We start from the raw sequence: 23,728 nt of genomic DNA, 5'->3' as shown, positions 1-23,728 counted from the left end.
TTCTTACAAGTTTTGAAGCTTCTTGACATTACATCAAGACAATCATGAAAGTTCAGCCACCCAGGCTTGCTCTTGGCTTCAAGCCCAGACACTTAATACCGAAAGGCTCAAGTGTGGAAGGAAAGGTGTGCCAAGTTCATTGGGATGCTTTTCTAGGCCATTAGTTTTCTGTCTTGCCACATTTATTACCTAAGTCAGTGGTTTATGTTCTCATCTTTTTTTTTATCTTTAAAGATTGGCACCTGAGTTGACATCTGTTGCCAATCCTTTTTTTTTCTTCTCCTCCAGGAAAAGTTACCATTGATGTAGGTTAAAGTCAAACTGGAAAGGGGCTGGCCCCGTGGCCGAGTGGTTAAGTTCGCGCGCTCCGCTGCAGGCGGCCCAGTGTTTCGTTGGTTCGAATCCTGGGCGCGGACATGGCACTGCTCATCAAACCACCCTGAGGCAGCGTCCCACATGCCGCAACTAGAAGGACCCACAACGAAGAATATACAACTACGTACTGAGGGGCTTTGGGGAGAAAAAGGAAAAAAATAAAATCTTTAAAGTCAAACTGGAAAGAAAATTAATATTAAAGACTCCTGAGCATACCTCTAAAGACAAAGCTCCATGTCAGATAACTGAATATTACAAGTCTGTAGAAATATTTGGGAGTTTGCTGTAAAAAAGATCATTCTTCATAAAGCAAAAGGAGACAGCTAACGCAAGAGCATATGCATTTACAGACCATTAAGACTTTCTAGCGCAATGAACTGAGCAAGCTGAGGTGGATGTGGGAAATTTTAAGTAGACTAAGAGAGGTGTGCAGCTTTGGGATAACATTTTAGAATATTTACATACCTGAGGTCACAGCCAACTCTAAATTTACTTAAAGATTCATTTATTCTATAAAATCTGGACCTTCCTATATTAGTGATACCACAAAAGAGCAATTTTGACACATTTGAAAGAAGAGATCCCAAGAGCTAAGAGCCATTTTTTCTTGATGAGTTTTACTAATGCCAATTTTTAAAACACTTCTGGGATGTCAGTTTACTTTTTCCTTGGCTCCAAGAACTCTAGTTCAGCGGTTCTTGGCTCGGCTGATTTTCAGCCCCAGGGGACACTTGGCAATGTGTGGAGACATTTTTGGTTGTTTCAACTGTGAGAGCAAGGAGAGGGATGCTACTGGCATGTAGTGAGAAGAGGCCAAGGATACTAGCTAACATCCCACAGTGCGCAGGACAGCCCGTCATGACAAAGAATTATCTAGCCCAAAATGCCAATAGTGACAAGGTTGAGAAATCCTGTCCTAGATGATGCTGTGAGGGATTGGCCCAGTTTTCATTAATAGCTAATTCAGTCAAGTACTTGAAATATGCATTGGGTTTTACATATATTATAGCATTTAATCTTCATAACATCCCTCTGAAGTGGGTATAATTATTACCATTTTATCGATGAGGAAATTGAGGCACGGGAGTCAGATAATTGACCTCAGATCAGGGTGAGTAAAAGGCAGATTGACTGCAGAGCTCAAGCTCAAATCTCCAAGTTCTATGGACGTTTTGACACAATGGCTAGGCTCTTCTTATACAGTATGATCTAGAATTTCATCTAGAAAGACAAAAACTAATGTTCTGTGAAATTTCAATGAGATACTTTAGATTTCCGGAAAGCTACGTAAGCCAAGGGGTATTTGGGCCATGTTTTCCAGGTTTGTCACAGAAAGAGCCTGTTTCTTATCTACATTCTTCTCTGAACTACAAGCTCCTTGATGTCGGGGAATTTCTCTCATTCATTGTTTGATCTCCTGGACCTTGAACATTGCCTGAAACGTAGGTAGATGCACAATAAATATTTGTTGAGTAAGTGAAGGAATAAATGGATGAATAAAGAGGGATACAATTATTCTTCCTGAGCAATTTTCATTCCCTTAATTTATACTATGGTGTTGCTAGCCATCAAAGTCTTTGAAAATGGAATCCAAATCTTAGTTTGCCATTGATCTCTCTACTACATGAGTGAGAAAGATGTGCACTTTCCCCACATACACATGCACGTGTGTTTGCCCACACTGACAAAAAACATAGATAATTCACTCTATTAGAGGGAAAAATCAACCAAGAGTGTTTGTTTTCACTGTGAACATCACCAGGAACAGAATTATTGCTGTGCCTTTACTGATGAAATGTCTAAGGGGCAGCGGTAGGTAATTTGAGTCTGTGCTTCCAGATCACAGAAATCTGCATCCACTTTAGAGACAGCAACTTTATTTTGTCTCTATTTGCTGCAATCTCACACCTGAGCTTTACTTGCTCCAATGTCATTTTAAGACAGTTTCCATGCCAAGGTCAGCAGTGAAAATCACTTGGTGTTGGGATCAAAGATTAATCATAGCTTTCATTCGGGTAAAGGCAAACATGGCTACTGTTGATTCTGCAGGCATCTGCTATAGAGCAAAAAGCACTGATCTGGGCATTGGGAGTGTATTAACTATCTATTGCTGCCTAACAAATTACCTCCAAACTAAGCAGCTTAATAAAACAAATATTTATTACCTTATAATTTCTGTGAGTCTGGAAGATGGACATGGCTTAGCCGGAGTCCTCTTTCAGAATCTCTCACAGGATCAAAAACAAAGTACTGGCTGAGACTGCAGTCATCTCAAGGCTTGATGGCTTCTAAATTCACTCACATTGTTGTTGACAGGATTCAGTTCTTTATGGGCTGTTGGAGTGAGGGCCTCAGTTCCTCCATGGCTGTTGACCAGGGGCAGCCCTCAGTTTCATGCCATGTAGGCCTCTCCATAGGGCAGCTCACAACATGGCAACTGGCTTCCTCAAAGTGAGCAAGCAAGAAGAGCCAGAGAGAGAGTGCAAGCAAGATGGAAGTCACAGTCTTTCCTAACCTAATCAGTGAAGTGACACAACTTCACTGTGCCATATTCTATTCATTAGGAGCAAGTCACTAGGTCCAGCCCATACTCAAGGAGAAAGGATTACACAAGGGCATGAATACCAGGAGGTGAGGATCACTGGGAGCCATTTTAGAAGCTGCCGTAATAGGAGACTTAGATTTCAGTCAAGTGACGGTAATTAGCAGTGTGACACTGGCTACGTTATTTTGCTATTTGGTCTTCAGTTTTCTCATTTGCAAAATGAGGTGTTGGACTGAGTTGCCACTGTTGTTCACAAGGTGTTAATAAGTATATCCTACTTCTGGGATTGATTTGTTGGATAGAAGAATGGGGCATTAAATTTTCATTATTGTGTCGGTTAAGCTTTTGGCTTCAAGGAGCAGGGTCTTCCTTCAGTTACTGCAAGGAAAGCTGGCATCCATGGTTAGGGCCTAGGTGGTCTGAACTGAAATGGGAGGTGACAGGTGATTCTGGGAATTCACTCCTTTTAGACTCTCCCAGGAGCCTTTGTCATGCATTTTTGCATTGCTCCGAGAGTCTCCTCCATTTTCTTTTGCTTTCTGTCTGCCCCTTGTGGGGATCTGGAATTGGCCACCCCAAGATATGTCTCTTTGGCATCAGGATTATTTGAGGCTGGTTGCTTTTGATAAACTGGGACAGGGAAGGAGGCTCTGAGGAATGGAATTTGCCCTTTGTTGGGACACCTTTGCATTTGTAGGGTAAATCTCTATCTGTAGGGGGTGCCTCCCTCTCTGTACCAGGAAGAAGAAAGGAGATGGCCTTCTCTCTGGAAGCTCTTAATCAATGCCAAAGGCAAAGACTTAAATCTGCATTTTATTGTGCTAGTCTGGTAACCTCCTGTAACTGACTTCCCTCCCCCTCCCAACTTTGGCATTTCTTTAAGGATTAAGCATCTTTCTTTAGGCTAGGAACTGATTGCTGCGCTCACCTGTGACCGCCCAGCTCCAGACAATTGACTTGCCTCCTGCTACGCCCACCGAGATAGCAGACCACTACCTGCTGTGCCCATCAAGCGCTGTGCCGACAGGGCAATCTTGTGACTATTGTGGGAGGGACATTTCAATCACATGTGAAACACCCTGTTTGGGGGTATATAACCACTCTGTGCACCCCACTTCTTCGGTGCCCTTTCTTCCTTCGGGAAGAAAGGCCCCAGGCCATGGCTCCTCATAAAGCTTTGTTTAATTTTCTCTTGCTATTCTGTCTCATGTGAATTTAATTCGTTCTCCGGCCAGACGAACCCCCATTTGGGGAGAGGAAATGTCCTCCACCCCTACACCCTCAACACTTATCTTTTACTTACTCAGTTTCTGCTTGCTCACTGCTTTAATTTGTCATGGTCCCTCATGACCTGGATCCTATCTTCTGACATTTCCTATATGCATCCTTTAAGGACTGATGCATTCCATATCTCCCAGCGTAAATTCCTGAGAAAGGCAATTTTATTGTTCCAGATCATCTTTTCATGACAAGCTTCCTGGAAGGTATGGAGGGTCAAGACAGGCTCACTGTAAGTGATTGTACACCAACCCTCTGGTGTTTTGAACATCTTATATATGGAGGAACAAATCCAAGGATTACCTCTGGTGGGTCCAAAATGCTTCCATTTCCATCTTAGCCTTTTTCTTTTTTCTTATTGATAAAAAAAAAAAAAAAAAAAAAAACCTAGTGCACAATGAGATAAAAATCTAGGGAGGAGTACAAATATATTATCTGTGCCCTAGACTCTATAGTAAGATGGGAATATGATCAATAAATGTCTTGAGTGATTGGTTCTGTTGATGAATTTGGAAACGATGACATTCTGACCTCCCTCCCCCACAGAAGTATATTGAGTAGAGAATTATCTGAATTACATTCTGTGAGAAGGTTTCAATTGATTTTAGTAATTAAGACTTTCAATTGATTCAAACTTTCCAATTGATTTCAGTTAAATTGAAACTTTTGCTAAGTCCCTGTTGACTTCCCAGCTTAGAGTGGAAGTCACAACAGAGAATCTAGATTGCTGAGAACATATTTACTTTGGAGTGAGAATGGGGAGCGCCTCACACACGTACAACTTTCCTCTCCAATTAGGAATCAACATGCTTTTACATTTCCCCACTTCCGTTGAAAATACAACTTCCAGGCTACAACGTAGTTTCATTAATGTGTTACCCTTTTTTTTTTTTTTAATTTACCATCTTAACCTAGAGCTTCTGCATTTTATTTTTTTTGAAAATTAGCACGTGAGCTAACATCTGTTGCCATTCTTCCTTTTTTCTTCTTCTTCTCCCCAAAGCCCCTGTAGGGAAAGAAGACTTTTCCTCTACCTAATGTGGGTTCGTCTGGCCAGAGAATGAATTAAATTCACATGAGACAGAATAGCAAGAAAAAATTAAGCAAAGCTTTATGAGGACCATGGCCTGGGGCTTTTCTTCCCAAAGGAAGAAAGGGCACTGAAGAAGTGGGGTGCACAGAGTGGTTATATACCCCCAAACAGCATGATTTACATATGATTGAAATGTCCCTCCTGCAATAGTCACAAGATTGCCCTGTCGGCACAGCGCTTCTTGGAGGATGTAGCAGGAGGCAAGTCTATTGTCTTGAGCTGGGTGGTCACAGGTGAGCGCAGCAATCAGTTCCCAGCCTAAGGAAAGATGCTTAATCCTTAAAGAAATGCCAACGTTGGGAGGGGAAGGGAAGTCAGTTACAGGAGGTTACCAACAAGCACAATAAACAAATGCAGATTTAAGTCCTTGCCTTTCCCCATTGATTAAGAGTTTCTAGAGACAATGTCATCTCCCTTTCTTCTTCCTGGTACAGAGAGGGAGGCAACTTTACAGATAGAGATTTACCTACAAATGTAAATGTCTCCTAACAAAGGGCAAGCAAGTTCTACTTTACAGTTGCTTTCCTGTCTGCAAAGTAACTAGCCTCAAATAATCATCATGCCAAAGAGACATATCTTGGGGTGGCCAAATCCAGGTCCCCACACCCCCCAGTACATAGTTGTATATTCCAGTTGTAGGTCCCTTGGTTATAGTATGTGGGACGCTGTCTCAGCATGGCCTGATGAGCGGTGCCATGTCCAGGCCCAGGATCCGAACCGGTGAAACCCTGGGCCACTGAAGCAAAGCTCAAATTTAACCACTCGGCCCCGGCCGGCCCCTAATGTGTTACTTTTGTAGTTAAATGAAGATTCATTGACCCTTTTCTCATCTTTGCCTGTCGATATTCAACTTTTAAAAATCCCTTCAGGCTTCATTTCTTCCAGAAAATCTTTTGCAACTTGATTCCTCAGTTGGACTGATAATCAATAGATATTGATAATCAATAATTGATGCTTTTGGAGCCCAAAGAGAATTGAGCATTTTTAAATCTAATCTTCTCATTTTATGATTGATAAAACTGAGGCCAAGAAAAGCTAAGTGACTTACCCAACATTACACAGCTAGTTAGTGGCAGAGCTGCGATTGGAGTCCATGCTTCCTCATACCAGATTTAAAGAACTTTATACCTTAATCAATCAATTAACAAGGTTTTATTGAGTATCTTTTCAATTTTGGGGGTAGGATCTGTTATGGAGCTAAGGTGTAGCAAGGGAAATGAGAAATGAATTTTTTTTTACCTAAAGTTCTACTTTTAGCCCTCAAATCTGTGGGACTCAGATTTCACAGCAACATCTCCTACTGTGGTAGTTTTGGGTATCCACTGATCAAATGTCCAAGGTTCTACTATGGTTCTTCAGTCACATTCAGATACATCCTTCTGTTACTTAAGCTCATCCACCATATCCTATTGCTTCTAGCCTATCTTCTTCTCAAGACAGCCCAGACTCTTTGCTCCGAAATATGCCATGCCTTATCCCCTTTGCACTTTTATTTGTGCTGTTTCTCTCCTCTCCTCCCCACCTGCCAAAGACATTTGTGGCCCATCGCAGGATCCTTTGTTTCCTTATAGTGTCTGCCATCTACCGTAGCCTGCAAGTGATCTCCTTTTTCTTGGCACTCCCATAACAGGCAGAATGTTCCTTTCATCCTTGCCTTATACTGCTCTCTAATGGTATATGGATATAAGCCCTGTCTCTAACTAGACAAGAGGCTCCTTAGGGGCAACGATGATGGTAATAGCTTCTTTTGTGACCCTCACAACTCCTGGCACAAAAAGCTGAATTTGGTAATAATTAGAAGACTCCTATAAGGTTTAGATTAAGGTCACAGAACAGCAGAGATGACAGAGTCAACTTGCCCTGTGGTACAAGACAGACTAACTAGGAAATTGGGCATATGAAATATCATTTATTTATTCATTCACTCATCCTTTCACTTATTCATTGACCCTCTGCTATGTTTTAGGTACTGATCTAATTCTGTGGATAAACAGTGTGGAAGATTTGATAACATGATTCCTACCCTCTTAATGCTTGGAATTGCACAAGAAAAAACAAGTCTATGTAATTTTGGATGGAGAATATTTCTACATATTAACTTACGAAATTTTTCTTTTGAATTCCCAGTTTTCTCCTGCTCATTCAGTCGGACAGGCAGCTGTGTATTCATTCCTTTGATGGACGTATATGGAAAGAATTGAAAAACAGAAGCAACCCACACACTTTTCTGACTTTAAGTCTCCAAAAGCCTAAGTCTTTAGGGTCTCTATGATGTCCTGAGAGTATCCTTGAGGGCTATCAGAGAAGGTAAAGAGGAGTTATTCGTGAGTTTTCAGGTATATTTAGAGTTTCAGAAAAGCAGAAGGAAGAGAGGTTCTCCTCTCTCCTGGATCCTACAAACTGCTTCCTGGCTGTTCTGTTGGCCAGACTCCAAAGCTGATTGGCTCAATGGTGCATCTTCCCGATGAAAGTAGAAAACCATGTCCCTGTCCCAACGGTAACGCTGTTGGAGATAGGGGATGACTCAGCAGGAGCCTTCAAGGACCATGACTGAAGATCACATGGTCACTCTAAACCTTCTTCATCCCCTGCCTCCAGTCAATATTTTGCCCCAAGACAGAAAAAGCCTGATACATTGTGGAAAAGGTGAAGAAAGGTAGAGTCTTAGTAGACCATTAGCCTCCTGGATGGGAATTTGGAGTCAGAAATTAAGTTGAAGTACGAAAAAATTAAAGTGATAGTTCATGTCCCTTTGAGACTGTGGACTGAAGTAAATGTCCGCTTCGTACTTAGCGTCAATTCCCATTTGACAAAATGTTCCCTTTGGGCAGCCAGATGGCTCATACAAATTCCCACACTTGTAAACTTAACATTGTGCAGCAGAAATAAAATTTTATCAAAAACTTTAAAAAGTCACTCACAGTTTGACATTGTGTAACAGGTGTCACTACATTCTAATGTTCTACAAGGTCCTCAGATGAAACTACTTTCAAATATCACTTGAAAAACCATCACCGAAACAACCAAGGCAATGAACTGAAATAATTGAAAAATCTTCTGAAAGCAAAGCGTATTATAAAATCAGACTTACTCATTTCACAGTAAGTGGTGATGGCCAGTCTAGGCAGGAGCCCTCAATTAGTTGACATGTCCCTTTCCTGGCTTTGAGGGATGTTCTGGGGGTTACTGTGATACAAGTTTTTTCCCTACAAAATCCTCCCTCTTTGGACATTTTTGCTCTGTTTAGCTTAGCTGTTTAAAGTCAGCAGTTGATGAAGTCCATTTTTCTCTCTTGCTGAGGGGTAGCCTTGCTTCTATGTGTTACATCGAATATAAGAGGGCTCACATGCCCACGGCAGAGTCACCGGAATTGAGACCTCCTGTGTATAGCTGGCTATTTCATTTGGAAAGCCTAGGATGTGGATGTGATTCCCATGGGAGATAATTCATTTTTTAATTTTTGCACCCCAGCCAAATATACCAATACCATGTTCTCCAGTCAGGCATCCCAAGGGAAAAAGTGCTACAAGTCAGCTGTTAGAAGTCAAAGGAGAACATATTTCTCAAATGGAGGAAGATTTGTTCCTAGCTAATGAATATGTCATCATTAGACCTTGCATTATTCTGCAGACACCTGAGCTTATTGAGTATGTTTAGAAACTGCTTTGCTTAGTATCTCATTTACTCCCAAAGAAGGATTTACATGGTAAACTTGAGTGAACACTCTGATACGAGCAGAATTAGTTGCCTTAGTGAGAAGAGAAGGAAAATTTACATTTTAAAAAAGCTATTTTGAAATTTCATTATGCATGTGGAATTTATCTTGCCTTTAGCTTTTCCTCTATGGAAAAATGAAACTTATTCACAGTCTCATGTTGATACTATGGTTGAGTGTCTAAATATGAGTATTATTGTAATTTATAAATCATAATCCCCTTGTCGGCATTTTACTGCCTCCAAAGGGCTTCTTGCTACTCCAATAAGATTTTCTTCCTGCCTCTTCCCACTACCGCTCCCCGCCCAAATCAGTGTGTGTTTCTTTTCCATTAGTATTAATGTAATGTAAGGGAATGTGTAGCCAATGATATCTAAGAAAATTGAGTAAAATTTTGAAGACTGTTTTTGCTCCTATTTGGACCTAAGACAACAGAAACTATTTTTAAAATTGTGAAACATTGATTATAAAAGAAAAACATACTGCCTCGGGCCAGACTATGGAGACACACATAGACACACACACACTTCCTACACACACGTAAACCTGGATGATCATCAAATCATGCTGCTGCAAACCATAGTTTCTGGCCAGAATGCTTGAGTAGATTGCCATTTTCTTGCAGGTTGGCATCTCAATATTGTGGTTCTAGTTCGTAAGTGTGGTTTCTAATGTAATTTTCTCCAAATTTGTATTGGTGAAACCAAGGGACCAGAAAAATATGAGTTAATTTGGGGGGCTATAATCCAATATTGGAATGTTAATGGCATTTCAGAGCTTCTAATCCCTCCAAATGAGGTCACGACATATCAGGGCTAATAGGCCATCTTGAGAAGATCCCAGAAACCAGGTCTCTGGGCAATGGTTTGCAAACTAGACAGCATCTATTCAGGATATTTTCCATTTTCACTCAGGAAACAAATAAATAATTGTTATTTTGAGGGGGAATGATAACGCTTAAGCATTCTGAAGGTTATATATTTTTAAGGGGCTAATTCCTTACTACTTGTTATTTAGTTCTGAAATATATCTATTGTAATCTTTGCTGTTTTTTAAAACAATGTTGAAGTATAACATTCATTCAATAAAATGCACTAATCATAAGTGTAGAGCCTGGTGAATTTTTTTTTTTTTAAAGATTTTTTATTTTTTCCTTTTTCTCCCCAAAGCCCCCCGGTACATAGTTGTGCATTCTTCGTTGTGGGTTCCTCTAGTTGTGGCATGTGGGACGCTGCCTCAGCGTGGTCTGACGAGCAGTGCCATGTCCGCGCCCAGGATTCAAACCGACGAAACACTGGGCCGCCTGCAGCGGAGCGCGCGAACTTAACCAGTCGGCCACGGGGCCAGCCCCGAGCCTGGTGAATTTTTATGACCCAGGTCAAGACATAGAACATTTCTAGCACCCTGGAAGGCCGCCTCCCCTTCCCCTTTAATCCCCCCTCCCAAGAGATAACCAGTGTTCTCCCTGGGGTAATTGCCATAATGGAAAAAAGTGTAAGAGGAAGGCAGAGTGAAATTGGAGACTGGAGATCCTGGATCCCATTCCTAGTGTTTACATCAGAAGAAAATATTATCTGTTCTGAGCACTTATCCCAGCCCAGACATATGAATACCAATTTCCTACAAAGATTCTTGGTGAACTGCTACATGCCCAAGGCTCCAGGTACTTTTGCCAAGACATTACCCTGTTGACAGGGCATTTACTCCTAAAGTGACTATGTGGTAGTTACAAATCAGGTTCTGGAGGCAGATACCCCTGATTTTAAATCCTAGCTTCATCATTTGCAAGTTGATCTTGGGAAAGTTCCTGAACATTTTGTACTTTAGTTTCTTCATGTGAATAAGGGAGAAAATAGTAACTGAACCCACTTTGTAGGGTTTTATGTATTTAAAGGGCTTGCTTAGTGCTTGGCGCATGATAAGCTTTCAATAAATGGTAATTACTGTTTATACTATTGGTCTATATTTGGAAATACAATGATGTTATCTATTCCTAACATTTAAATTTTTGTTTTGGGAGAGTTTTACACAGATGTCTTACATACTTACTTACTTGTATTGTACATATACACTCAAATATATTTGTGTCCATATCCATACACAGACAAATACTTGCGTACGTGGGATTTTTCATAGATACTGGTACTTAGATGAGTAAATGCTATCAAATTATAGGGCCCGGTTTAGCTCATGGATGAACACAAACCCGTAAAGTGCTAAAAATGACCTTGTAAATTTCCAAATCTTAGCAATGATAAATTTTACTTGGATTTCCCCAAGCTGTTCCCCCAAGCTTAGGTAGTTTGCTTCCTGGAAGAATTTGACAGACCCTCTTGTCATTTTACTTTTTTCCACGAGTTCTTGAACCAGAAGTAACCGTGACTACCAATGCCAGCCTTCCCCAACAGTGCTCTGACCATGGGGCACCAAAGAGTCATAGTGAATAATTAATTATTGTTAATGATTGCCTCTCAAAAGGGGATATGTTTTAAAGAAGTCCCAATAGACCATAACTCCAAAGTCCAAACAGTGATAATATTTTTCATTAAAAATAGTTTAGAATTACTATTGACTATTTTACTGTGCTTTTTCAAAGTGGAGGATCAGAGAACCCACCTAATATAAGGTAAGTGTGATGGAGGATGCCAGAGTGGAAAAAGACAGCAACCTTAACCAAGTGTGGTTAAAATAGCTTGCACGTGTGGATTTGACAAAAATATATGACTGTATGAATCATTGCTGGAGCCCCTTCCAGGGCCTTGGAAGGACCCAGAAGGTTAAGCTTCTTTAGTAACACGACCTCTGTCCCTCCACTCGCAGGCACTGAGAGAGTTTCAATCGCAGTTGTCACTTGTTGACCCAAAGGAATGGCAGTGCATACTGGTGGGAGGACAGGGCTGGGATTCCCTTCTCAGGTATTGGGCATGGTCAGTGTCTGTCTATTAGCACTGAATCCCCAGGGCCAGTATAATGCCTTTCACAGATGAGGTGCTCAGTAAACTTGTGCTGCATGAAGAAGGAAACTATGAATTCCACTTCCAGGACGACAGGGGTGGTGAACTCCAATGACTTATTGATACTGGAGGTGTGCCTAGCACTAATGTTAACAAAGGCCTTTCTTGTATATAAGATGTTGGCAAACCACGGCTCGTGGGCTGGTGGGTCAAATCTAGTCCGCCGCCTGTTTTTGTAAATAAAGCTTTATTGGAATACAGCCACGCTCAATTGTTTACTTATTGTCTAGACTGTTTTCCTGCTACAATAGCAGAGGTGAGTAGTCTTGACGGAGACCACATGGTCCATAAAGCCTAAGATGTTTACTATCTGACCCTTTATAGGAAAAGTTTTTTGACTCGACACAAATGATCGTATTTTGATTTTGAGTCTCATTTCGTTCCTGTGAGGGAGGTAAGTCAGGTATTATCTCCATATGACAGATGAAAAAAACTGAGACTTAGAGAGGTTAAATGTCTTTCCCTGGTTAGTTGTACAGCAGGTAAAGAGTTGAGCTGAACCTAAGTGTTGGGACTAATTCAGGTGTAGCACAACTGAAGGCTCCCTGCAAAGAAGCCCGTGTTGTGAAACTCTAGACAAGGGAAGCTTTTCTCAGATGAGCTCAGTAAATGAAGCAAGCCTCAATGTCCCTACTACGGCTTTTGGGCAGTGTTGTAGGAGCCCCACGCAGCCCTCGGGCCTTACCACTTAGTCTTCTCCACCCAACCAACTGCCAGGGTGTACATTTCTTTGTTTAAGTGGAGGGCCACTCGGCCCATACATAGGGCAGGCTGGAATTTCCAGGAAAGAATCCCTTCCAGGATCAGCCAATGACTGACAAGAGTTAGAGTGTAAATACCCTTGCTCCCTTGCTCCTTCGGTTGAATACCCTGAGGCATGGGTTTTACACCATTTCCCAGAGTTTCCCTGTAGGATTGAGCTCTAGCTGCGCACAGTGGAAGCTGGCTTAATATTGCCTCCTCTATTGGCTGCCTTCTCTGTCTTTTCACATTTCTCCAGTCTCTTATCAGTGTTATCTGCACCTCCCAAATAAATGACTTGCTCTCATATCCTCCTCTTAGAACACTTCTCTCAGATTCTGCTTCTGGGGAAACCCAAGCAAAGACAGGTTTGGATAAATGGAGGCATTCTTGGAAAAAAGCAAATATTTGGCCTCATGCTGATAGCTGACTGTGCTGTTTCAAATGGGGAAGATCAGTCATTAGGATGGGGTTAATCTCTTGCGGTTCATTCTATTAACCCAACTACTAGTTTGCTGATGAGGGCTCACTTTCCCTGCAGTCACCGGTCCTGGAATAACCCCACCTGCCATGCGGGGAGAGAGATGTGCGTCAGCTAAGACCTACACGGCTGCTGCTCGAGTGGAAAATAGTGCAATGTCATCAATCAACGCCTCACACATGCTCTCAGCCGAAGGGCAATTAGTGTTTCTCAGGATGAAAACTAATATAAGTCTGTAGATGAATGGGTCATTGAAGAGACTATCAAATCAGCCTGGCTGTAAGAGTGACCAGAGGCAGGGGAGTGCTCCCTGTCTGCACCGGGCAAAAGTTAGTGTAGAGCGAGCGGCCTTCTGTCTCAGGCTTGGAAGGGCTCATTCCCTTGAGAGGAAGGCTAGTCATTTTTACCACTTCCTCTCTTCTGGGTTATCCCCTCAACAGACTCAGTAAATAGGGTACATCTACTCACAGGGTTGTGGCCCTGTTTCCTTTTTTAAAAGCAAGAAAATGGAATCCCTTCAATGTATTCACAATATTTTTTTGCAAGCTTTTCCATTTGGCTCTCTCACAGTCTTTGTTTCTCTCTTCCTCCTCCTTTGGCTCTTTTCCCCCCAACCCTGCCTCTTCTCTTTATCTCTGCCTCTGTCTGCTTCTGTCTCTCTTCCCTCCCCCCCCCACTACCCCTCCCCCCATCTCCCCTACCTGGTTTTTCTATCTGCTTCTCTCTTTCCCTCTCCAAGTTTCTCCCTCTCTTTGTCCCCCACTTACTTTGTTCTGGTCCTTCTTTTGGTCCTTGCAATATTTTCTCAAGTCCTGACGTTCTTTAAAGTAGGTTCATTTATTGAGTCCTTGATATATTCCGCAAAGAAAAGCAGTTATGGTTAAAATCTTTCTGTCATTTGCGGCCAAATAAGCCAACAAAGTCAGTTAGATTCAATTTCAAGTAAAATTCCCTCTTGGGCTTTAAAAGCCTGTCTCCTAAAGTTCCCCATTTGGATAGACCGTCTGCTTCTCCATCTTGATTGAAGCCCCGATGGACGTACTCAGCACTACCCAGGCAGCGGGGTAGCACAAAGTTCAGCCACCTTTCAGAAATAGGTGCCAAGTGTTGCCTCCTCCTCTGTTTGCCTAAAGAGGCAAGAGTAAAAGGAGTAAAGGGTGAAAAGCAGCTGTAAAGATTTGCCGTTCACTGCCACCTGGAGTATGGTTTATTGGCTGCGGTTCACAGGTGGGCCCGTGAAGGGAGAGAGAACATAGGCAGCCTTCACACCGGAATGGAGCCAAGATGTCCACAGGCTAAATCTGACTGGATCTGAGATATTCCTGATATTATCACAAGACTGAGACCCAGAACTTCCAAATGACTCTGGCTCTGTGTCATCAGCCTAAAGGCCCAAGTACTAAAAACCTGCTGGAAAGCAGCAAGAGGAGAGAAAGAGAGTTCCCTCTCAAAGTTTCAAAATGATCTTCCAAAGTAAAATTCCAAAGAAAGTTAATAAATTGTACGCTAAGAAAGACAGTTGACAAACACATCAATCAAAACACAAATTCTCTCAAGATAAAATTGAAATAATAGAACAGCTTACAAAAGACTTACTCATAAGTATGCCTAAGATGATAGGTTACAAAATAAATTTTCATAAAATGAACAGAAAATTACAAAACAAAGCAGACTCAAAAGAACAAGAGTAGGTAGATATGAAAGGAACCAAATAGAAAGCTTAGAGTGAAAAATATAGTTACTAGAATTAAAGATAAGATAGAATAAATCCTCAACAGATAGGATAAACTGAAATCCAGACATTTGAATAGAGAATTTGTGAATTGAAAAACAGCCTTGAATAATTCATCCAGAATATAGCACATACTGATACCAAATATAAAAGAACAGTTATAACGGAGAAAGATTGAGAAATACACAAGTATAATGCAAGTTCTATGAGAAAAAAAAGAGGGGGAAGTTGAAGAAGCATTATTTAAGGAAATATTGATGAAAATTTTCATAATTGAAGAAAGGCTTGAGTCTTCAGAACAAAGTTCACTTTGAGACTGAGTAGGACAAATAAAATTGTACCCACCTTCAGACACATGGCAGTGGAAATGAAGAACAGTAAGGATAAACAGAAAATATCTTAACAGCTACCAGATGGAAAAGACAGCTACAACGGAACAATTAGAAAGAGAGTAGACTTCTCATTAGCAACAATAGTTGCCAGAATACAGGAGCAATATATTCAAGCTAGACATTTATGTGCATATAAATTCTTATTCAAGAATGAGGGGAAAACGAAAATATTTTCAGATTTATACGGCTGAATTTATGACTCACAGACCCTTATTGAAAGAAATATTAAAATATATACTTTGGCAAGAAGAGAAGTGAATGCAGAGGGAATACTTAAGATGTGTGAAATAACAATGAACAAATAAATTGATAAAATATGTCAGTATCTTTAAATAATGACTGAAAAAGTAACCATTTTTTATAAATAAGAGTGAAACTAAATCTCAAAGCAACAAGCAAATGATGGGAGCTGTGCAGTGCATAGTTAGAAGATGCTAAAATCTTTGCCTTAGGAAGAAGGATAAGTAAAACTAAGTAATTTTGGCTTAGAAACTTTTATACTTACATATGTTTTTAAAAGTTGGTGGGTCACCTCTAAAATATATAAAAAGATAAGTCCAAATACAAAATAATAAAAATAAATTTAAATGAGTTAAATTCACCCAGTGAAAGACATAGACTATTAGATTGGATTGAAAACAAAAAACGAAATCTGCTACCTTTAATTTATAAGAGAAACTCCTAAAACAAAACCACATATAAAGGTATAAAATAAAGATCTAGAAGAAAATGCATCAGATTAATATTAATCAAATTAAAACCTGGATAATAATAGCAAGATATAAAGTGGAATTTAGTTAAAAACCATTGCTAGAAATAAAGAGAAAAAGATATAATGACATTAAAAATTCACCAGAAATAATAGAAGGAAAAGAAAAAGGAGTGCCTTAATCTGATAAAGATCTATTAAAAACTTATGAAAAACATCACATCTATAAATCTTTATTACTGTGTAATATGATTCATTAAATGTGTGCATAAAATACACATACAAAGTAAACATATGTACAAATCAAAAAATAGATTTTTGAAAGAGAGCTTAACATCATTCTTAAACAGAATCCTGCTCTTTGTCAAAATCATACAACCTGGATATATGGTTATTTGATCATGTGCTTTTGGGTGGTGTTTGCATCCAGATAAGGTATTTGATTTTCACAAAAACCTGAAAGTAGCTCAAAATTAGTTTAAGGAAACACGACTGAACTTCGCTTTGCAAACCTCAACATAACACACTTCCCATATGTTTTTCTACTTGCAAATGGATTTTTCCAATTATTTTAAAAATTAATTATTGTCTAGTTGACAGAGACATTATTATTTGTTTACATCAACACTAAAGACTTTTTTGGAATGAAAGACTTCACATATAAAATTAATAAATGACTGGCTTAATCAGGGATTTTTTTGCAGCATCAAAAACTAGAGTCAGGGGCTGGCCTGGTGGTGCAGTGGTTAAGTTTGCACGCTCTGCTTCAGCAGCCCAGGGTTCATGGGTTTGGATCCCAGGCACAGACCTACACACTGCTCATCAAGTCATGTTGTGGCTGTGTCCCACGTACAGAATAGAGGAAGATTAGCACAGGTGTTAGCTCAGCAAGAATCTTCCTGGGGCCGGCCCGGTGGTGCAGCAGTTAAATGCACACGTTCTGCTTCGGCGGCCCGGGGTTCCCCAGTTCGGATCCCGGGTGTGGACATGGCACCGCTTGGCAAGCCATACTGTGGTAGGCGTCCCACACATAAAGTAGAGGAAGATGGGCACGGATGTTAGCTCAGGGCCAGTCTTCCTCAGCAAAAAAGAGGAGGATTGGCAGCAGATGTTATTAGCTCAGGGCTAATCTTCCTCAAGCAAAAAGAGGAAGATTGGCAATAGATGTTAGCTCAGGGCCAATCTTCCTCACATACACACAGAAAAAACTAGAGTCAAAGGATTAAAATCTACAATATACAAGGAAACCATGCAAATAAATAAGAAAAAGAAAGAAATAGAAAAATGGTCAAATTTATATGAAAAGGCAAGTCACAGGAACAGAATTCCAAATGGGCAAACAAGAACAAGGAGAGATGCTCACCCTCCCTGGTAACCAGAAAAATGCAGAGTACAACAGCAATACGCCTTGTTCTCATTTTATTGCCAAAGAATGAAAAGTGAAAAAGTACCAAGGGCTTGTGAAGAGGTGAGGAAATAGAAAAACTCATGCACTGCTGGCAGGGGTTTAGAGTAGTGTAGCTACTGTGGACAAAAATAGTGGTGTTCTAAGTGAAATTATGCATGTTCCCTATGAACTGGCAATCCCGCTCCTTTGTACAGAATTGTAGATACACCCTCTCACAGACTCACGACAGCGTCTGAATAAGCTTGCTCAGTGGAGTGTTGTTTAGGCAAACAAGCAGTCTGAGGCAACCTAGCTGTCCATCAACGGGGAAATGGATAAATAAAATGCATACTATTCCAGAATTAGAAGCAATTGCATTGTGAAAGGATCTTAAAAATACACTCTCAAGTAAAAAAAAGAGGAACAGATGAGATTTACAAGACAATATCATTGTACAAATTTAAACACATGTTTTATAGTTTGCAAAGATGTATATATGTCAAAGGAAATGTAACAAACACATTCATGTGTGTTTCCGGTTGGAGAGGAGATAGAGCCGTGGGACTGGTTTGATTGGTGATGAAGAAAAATAAACTAAAATAAGAGAGTGACCACGTACCACCCCATGGTGATAGTATTCTCTGGTCTGGGGAATGAAAACTCAAATTTCTGTATCTGGAATTGAAAGAAAAGTGACTGATTTTTGTCTGTTTTTGTTAGCACCTTCATTCTTATTGAACCCTTTAACGAGTGGTTTTAATTATCCGTTGTAATGTCTTGACTTTTTAAGAAAACATTCCTGTCAATTGGGGTTAACTTTAATTTTCATATATAACTTACTTTTCCCGTCTCATTAACTTGCCTAGCACTTTCATGCTGTTGTATTTTAGAATATTTACATTCTGAGGGAATAACCTCCTCAAGATAACCACTAACCTCCTCAAGATAAATTCTATTATCACAGGCTACACAGGGGATGGCAGAGTTTTAACTTAGAACCTATTGTGAGCACATTATATTGACCACACACAGTTCATACTGTTTGTGTCTGTTAAACGAGCCTGTAGATCCTCACTAATAGAGTTGCAGGAGGTTTGAGTTTGAAGATATTGTTTGACCGATTGAATTTATCTAGTCATTTCACAGAGGAAGAAGTTGAAGTCCAGAGAGGGTAGGTGACCTGCTTGATGACACACAGCTGTAGTTGTAGAGCTAAGACTAGACCCATCCAATTAGCCTTGATCAGGCAGAGGTGCATTCACCATGAAGCCAGTGAAGCTTAAGCTTCAGGACCCCTAACTTGCAGAGGCTTCTTCCACATCCGTAGCAGTGCCTGGGAAATGTGCGGACGTGGTCATGGGTTACTGCAAAATCGGCAAAAGTAAGGTTTCCTTTTCTTTTTCCCTTCTTTTTCTTTCTTTCTCTCTCTCTGCCCCCCCCCCCCTTCTCTTTCTTTCCTTCCTTCCTTCCTCCCTCCTTGCTTTTCCTTTCTTTCCTCCTTTCTTTCTTCCTTCCTTCCTCCCTTCCTTCCTTCCTTCCCTCCCTCCCTTCCTTTCCTTCTTTCTTTTTCTGTCTCTCTCTTTCTCCTTCTCTCTCTCTCTCTCTCTTTCTCTCTTCTTTCCTTTGTTGAGGAAGATTGGCCCTGAGCTAATATCCGTTGCCAATCATCCTCTTTTTGCTTGAGGAAGATTGGCCCTGAACTGTGCCAATCTTCCTCTATTTTATGTGGGATGCCACCATGGCGTGGCTTGATGAGCAGTATATAGGTCCACGCCTGGGATCCGAACATGCAAACCCTGGGCTGCTGAAGTGGAGCGTGTGAACTTAACCACTATGCCACTGGGCTGGCCCCAAAAGTAAGATATTTTAGATGGAGTCAGTTAAGACCACTGTCTCTTTCCATTCTGACTTCCTCTCCATCACACTTCTCCCTCATGTTAGGGACCAATGGGGGGCCAAGAACATTGTATATTTGTGATTTTGTATTTTTCTTAAAGAGTGCCCCTACAAAACGTTCATTTACAGAGTGCCACCCCACTCTTCATTTATAATACTAAAAATACCTGTTATTGATGTGTTCATGACCATACAGGACCCTGCTATCCCGTGCAGAGATTTGAACTTCCCCAACCACCTACTTCTGCTCTGTGTTCTGCCCCTCTCCCATCTTGCCTCTTTCTTAGAGGTAGTCACTATTAATTTTGTGTTTACCATTCCCCTCCCTTTTCATTTTTTGTTTCATCACATATATGTTATAGGCTTTACCAATATGTAATTTGTTTTGACTTGCAATGAAATTTTTCCTTTTCTTTTTCCTTTTTCTTCTCCCCGAAGGCCCCCAGTACATAGTTGTGTATTCTAGTTGTGAGTGCCTCTGGCTGTGCTGACTTTCAGTGAACTTTGTAACAGGATGCTGTACTTCATTTGGTCTTCACTCAACGTATTGTTGTGAGCAACTGTAGTTGAATGATTTTCACTACTGTTTAATATACATTGTGTGAATGTATCATAATTAGTTTACCCATTCTCCTGTCAATGGCATTTGGGTTGTTTCAAGTTTTTTGATATTTTGAGCAGCGCTGCTAGAAACATTTTTGTATCTATTTTTGGATAACCATGTGCAAGAGTTCCCTTTGGGTATTATTGAGGAGTGGAATTTCTAGTTCATGGAGTTTGAGAGTGTTCAACTTTATATTGTTTCCCAAAGTATTTGGACCAATATGTAATGTATGAGAGATGCGATACATGAGAAATCCATTGTTCCACGTCCTTTTCAACACTTGGTATTGTCAGGCTTCCTGTTTTCAGTCTTATAGGTGTAAAATGGTATCTTCTTGCAGTCTCGTCTTTCCATTTCTTGATTACTAGTGAAGTTGTGCATCTCTTCATGTCATTGTCAACACTTACAGCAACTTTGTAAGTTAGGGATTATCATCACAATGTTATAGATACAGAAAATGTGACATAGAGAGGTTAAGTAGCATATCCAAGGTCACCCAGCTAATAAGTGGTGGATCAAGGATTCAAACCTAGGCCTGTCTGATCAAAACCCTCACACGTATCAATCCTGTTATATTAACCACCTTATCTCTTCCCTACAGATTGTGGGGAATAAGAATCTTGGAGAAGTTGCTGTTCCAATTCTTGCAAGATTGAGAACCAATCACTGGAAAGGCTTTCTTTTCAACAGTTCAAAGTAGCAGCCAGCAACCCACCAAGGCTAGTGGCTGTGCCCTTTGGGTATTTGCATTTATCAAAGCAAATCTTTGCAGAAGTGGATGACCTGATCTATCCAGCCCTCTGGGTTTTTGAAGTGGGTATATTATTCTATTTGCCTGGTGACGAATTTTACATATACAAAAGACAGAGTGAGGCTGAGGAACCAGGAGATGAAGAGCTGAGAAAAAGTTAGCTTTTAAGTATCATTCTCTGAACTATTACCCTGGCAGGGAAGAGCAGGTGTCGTATTTTATAAAGTCACCAATTACAAAGATGTCCAAAATATGCCATTAATCTAATCACTACAGTTATTATTATTTTTTTAAAATCAAGGCCTCTTCTACCCTGGGCTCAAGCGACATCACACAGCACAAGGAGTGACTTGACTGGGGAGGGTGGTGTTGGATCACCAGCCCTGTCTGTTTCACCCCTGGGCTGCTGCCAAGGAGCCCAAGCCCGGGCACTCTGTGAGACACCTTGAAAGGGAGCTGTCATGGGACAGCCAATCCTTATCTAGCTCTCTGCCTCAGGGATACAGGAGCAGCGCAAGCAAATGCTACAAATGCCCACCTTGGCATTGATTTTTGAAGAAGGGGAAAAAGCAAACCAACAACAATAGCAGCCTTGTAATTTTAGATGCAAAAATGTCATAGCTTTAAGATATCTGGCGTCTCCTCAGTCCAGGTAGCTGATTTCAACAACCAGCCAAGGGATAAAGAATGGGTCCCTTTTCAGGAATTTTGAAAATAAAGGTATCTGCACCTTCACACTGAAATCTCTGCGGAGAGGTGATCACAGGTATTTAGATAGGCTGGCTCTGGGTAGCTGGAAAGACAAGGAGGAAAACCCGCTTCATTTTTTTTTAAATATCAGCTTTAGTGAGACATAACTCACATATCCTAAAGTTCACATTTTTAAAGTGTCAAGTGGTTTTTAGTATATTCACATAGTTATGCATGATCTGATTTTGGAACATCTTCATCAACCCCAAAAGAGAACTTGTACCCATTAGCAGTCACTTGTATATTCTGGATACAGGTCCCTTATTAGATATATGATTTGCAAATATTTTCCCCATCCTGTGAGTTGTCTTCTCACTTTCTTGATGTTGTCTTTGAAGCACAAAAGTTTTGAACTTTGATGAAGTCCAATTTATCTATTTTTTCTTTTGTTGCTAATGCTTTTGGTATCATATCTAAGAAACCATTGTCTAATCCAAAGTCATAAGGATTTATTCCTATGCTTTCTTCTACTTTTCTTAGTTTTGTCTCTTATATTTAGTCTATGATTCACTTTGAGTTAATTTCTGTATATGATGTAAGGTAGGAATCCAAATTCAGTGTTTAGCATGTTGATACCCAGTGAACCCAGAACCATTTGTTGAAAAGGCTATTGTCGCCCTCATTTAATTTTCTTGGCATCCTTGTTGAACATGAATTGACCATAAATGTAATGGTTAATTTCCGGACTCTTGATTCTCTTCCATTGATTTATATGTTTATCCACATGCGAGTATCACACTGTCTTGATTACTATAGCTTGGTAATAAGTTTTGAAATCAGGAAATGTGACTCTTCCAACTTTGTTCTTCTTTCTCAAGATTGTTTTTGGCTACTCTGGGTCCCTTGCATTTCCATATGAATTTGAGAATCACCTCCTCAATTCTTCAAAAGAGCCATCTGGAATTTTGATAGGGAATGTGTTGAATCTGTAGGTCAATTTGGGGAGTATTGTCATCTTAACAATATTAAGTCTTCCAATCCATGAACATGGTCTGTCTTTCTCTGTCTTTCCATTTATTTAGGTCTTCTTTAAATTCTTTCAATGATGTTTTGTAGTTTTCAGTGTGTAAGTCTTGTACTTCTTTTGTTAAATTTATTCTTAAGTATTTTGTTCTTTTTGATGCTATTGTAAATGAAATTGTTTTCTTGATTTCATTTTGGATTGCTCATTGCTTGTGTATAGAAATACAATTGATTTTTGTATACTGACCTTGTATTCTACAAACTTGCTGAACTCATTTATTAGTTCTAATAGCTTTTTTGTGGATTCTTTAGGATTTCCTGTATACAAGATCATGCCATCTGCTGATAGAGATAGCTCTATTTCTTCTTTTCCAATGGGAATGCTTTTTATTTATTTTCCTTGCTTAACTGCCCTGGCTAGGACCTCCACTACAAGGTTGACTGAAAGTGGCAAGAGCAGACATCCTTGTATTGTTCCTAATCTTAAGGAGAGACGGTTCAGTCTTTTATCATTAAGTATGATTAAGCTTTCTTTTTTTTTTGGGTAAATGTCTTTCATTAGCTTGAGGAAATTCTCTCATAGCTTTTTGAGCGTGCTTATTATGAAAGTGTTGGATTTTGTCAAATGCTTTACCTACATTTATTGAGATGATCATGTGGTTATTGTCCTTCATTCTATTAATATAATGTATTAAATTGATTTTCACGTGTTAAAGCAAGCTTTCATTCCTGGGATACATTACACTTGGTCCCTGTATATAATCATTTTTATATGTTGCTGGATTTAGTTTGCTGGCATTTCCTTGGGATTTTTGCACCTATATTCATTTGGGATATTGGTCTGCAGTTTTCTTTTATTCTGATGTCTTTGGTTTTGTTATCAAGGCCTCGTAGAATGAGTTGTGAAGTATTCCCTCTTCTATTTTTTGGAAAAGTTTGTGAAGAGTTGACATTAATTTTTCTTTAAATGTTTGGCAGTATTTACCAGTGAAGGCAGTTAAGCCTGAGCTTTGCTTTATAAAAAATTGCTTATTTCAATCTCTTTACTTGTTAGAAGTCTTCTAAGATTTTCTATTGCTTCTGGAGTCAGTGTTAGTAGTTTGTGTCTTTCCAGAATTTGTCCATTTTATCTAGGCCATCTAATATGTTAGCATATAATTGCTCATAGAATTCCCTTATGATCCTTTTTATTTCTGTAAAGTTGGCAATGAATTCCCTTCTTTCATTCCTGATTTTAGTTAGTTGAGTGTTCTCTCTTTTTTTTCTTGGTCAGTATAGCTAAAGTTTTGTCAATATTGTTGA

The sequence above is a fragment of the Equus caballus genome, chromosome X (genome assembly GCF_041296265.1).
Source record: "Equus caballus isolate H_3958 breed thoroughbred chromosome X, TB-T2T, whole genome shotgun sequence".
NCBI lineage: Eukaryota > Metazoa > Chordata > Mammalia > Perissodactyla > Equidae > Equus > Equus caballus.
Note: the sequence above shows the minus strand (reverse complement) of the source record.